The sequence below is a fragment of the Lactuca serriola genome, unplaced genomic scaffold (assembly GCF_051521515.1).
Source record: "Lactuca serriola cultivar US96UC23 unplaced genomic scaffold, Lser_US96UC23_V15 Lser_V15_Un194, whole genome shotgun sequence".
In the NCBI taxonomy this organism is placed as follows: Eukaryota; Viridiplantae; Streptophyta; class Magnoliopsida; order Asterales; family Asteraceae; genus Lactuca; species Lactuca serriola.
In genome coordinates this window covers 1-2,500 of record NW_027629761.1, presented here as the reverse complement: position 1 = coordinate 2,500, position 2,500 = coordinate 1, and positions in this window count along the sequence as shown.

The following is a 2,500-nucleotide window of genomic DNA, read 5'->3' as shown; positions in this document are numbered from 1 at the left end:
GACCAAGCAACACTTCATAGGCCATGCCATCGACACATCCGCATTGACAACATGGACCACAAAGACAGTTCTCTGTTCAGAGGGCACCGCAAGCGATGCTTAACGAAAGCAAACTTTTGTTGAAACAAGATAATGCCATCAATTAGGTATGCAACACAGAAACCCACAATGTTCAAGGCAAATTCGCCTTGAACACAACCGAAGAGGTAAGAACGCATGGAAGTTATTGCCGCCGGCGTACATCCAACCACCCGTTACAAACCAAACACCACTCATGCACCCTTAGGGCAGAGCATCCCCGAAGATCATCAAACTAGCAAACACCACTGGGTACAAGGCCATGCAAGCAACCACAAGCTTAAACAACCCCGAATGCACCAAACGATGCGCAACAAGGACAAGCATTTGCCAAAAGCGACCTAAGCACATCATTGCTAGCCGGGCATGGGCAATGTAGTATGCTGGCCGGTGGATAGCAAAAAGTAGATTCCTTAATGCCCATCTCCGATCCCACGACCGCACTAGCCGGGGCATGGGCACCACCGTACCTCGAGAAGGTGTCTTGGGTTGATGCAAGGTAATGGCTGCTTCCGCCCCACACAAAGACGCTAGCCAAAGTTTGGCATCTTTTGTGCTTCCAAGATAACTTCAACACGCCGTGATGATCCCGAATGTCCGACAATGCTTCCCGATAACGTCGTCCTCCACGTTACCGTGCTTAACCAATGGCAAGCCTACGCACCCAACCGCACGTCTAACAAGGATAGACCAGCGTACCGTAGTAGTATCACAAAAAGCAACACATGCCACTTTAACGCCTATCACTTCCCCATCATCTACATTATCAAATGCCGGCTAGCACCGTAAGCACGTCGAACAAGATTAGCAAGCACACATCGTCATCGTATTGCCAATACGTACAAACCTCATCCCACATTTCCAAGGCTAGACCACAACCCCGGACTCCGTTGTCGCAGCGACCGACGAGCATCCCCACACCCCGCCAAGGCCCCCACTTGAGGGGTATTATCTAAGCAACTCTAATTCAAGCAACCGTCACCCATGATCGCCTCGAAAGGCCATCTCGGCGCGTTCACTCCCCGCGCCGTGCTCACTCACGGCTCCCCCCCTATATATACATATTGCACAAAGAGCTTGGGTGACAAATGAAATCGTACATGGATTTCCCCGATTATGCATAATTTTAATATGCAGACGGGCCGAGGAAAATCAAGGCACCGGGTTACCATACGCACGTCGAGGAAAATCAAGGCAACGGGCTAGTTCATGCGCACGGCGTCGAGGAAAATCAAGGCAACGTTTACTTTCGTGCCATCGTTCGAGAAATCAAAGGCGCTCGTGTTGTGGTGTTGGCCTCTTCATGGGTCGTGGGGCTCTTGGCTTGGCTTGCCTCGTCGGTGCCTGCTGTGTTCACGACTCGAGCCGCCCCATCGCCCAAGCCTTGGCACCCATGCGAATGAGACCCCATGGTACCCCCTATATATACATATTGCACAAAGAGCTTGGTGACAGGAACGGACATGGATTTCCCCGATGATGCATAATTTTTGGACACGCACGACGTCGGCGAGGGGACACGCGAGCTGGCGGCCGGCATGGGCGTCGATGGCCTCGCGTTTTCGTGAAGACCGGCGCTGGCCATGGCCTCGAGCGTGCCACTTTCGATGTACTTCCGGGCGCCGAAACACCCCCCGTGGCGCCGATGGGGAGCAATCGTACCCCCTATATACATACGCACAAAGAGCTTCGCACAGGAATGTATACTTCGATTTGCTCATGGATGCATAATTTTGCGAAATCGTCCATAACTCGCTTCGAATTAATTCGGATTCACACGAAATTTTGTAGGGATGCTTTTTATTATAAATGAAAGGCGTTGAAATAAAAAAATGTCATGTTTGGGGCATAAATGTCCGCGACCTATCCCCGGCCATGCCTTGCTGCCTTGCCCTACGTGTTGATACGCAGCTCAAATGAAGTTGGAATGTCATTGAAACTTTGCGCGGGTCATTGTGAACATAGACTCTGAAAGTCGGAAATATATCGTGTTCGGGTTTTTGTCTCCGTCGCCTACCGATAGGCAGCAGATAAGGCTTCTAGCTATTCATTGGGCCGCTCGGATGAACCCGAAAGAGCACGAGCAAATACCGGTGACTATGTGGTAAGTAGAACTACAACATTTAAACGGATTCCGGTTACAACACTTTGCTCCCTTCATCGTTTGACTTGCTTAGAAATCGCCTATGGTTTGTCAAGGCCCCTTGTTCCTTAGAAATCAGCTATATCGATTGGTCTGCTCAAGGGCATGTGTGTGGCAAGATGCCTCGTTTTCATGGTCGTTCATGAGTGTTTGTGTAGGAAGTAGACTTGCTCCCTTGGCTGCTCATGGGGCCGTGTGTGTGGATAAGCTCCTTGTTCACTTGGTCGCTATGGGCATGTGTGTGGCAAGATGCCTTGTTCCCATAGGTATCCTGACTGT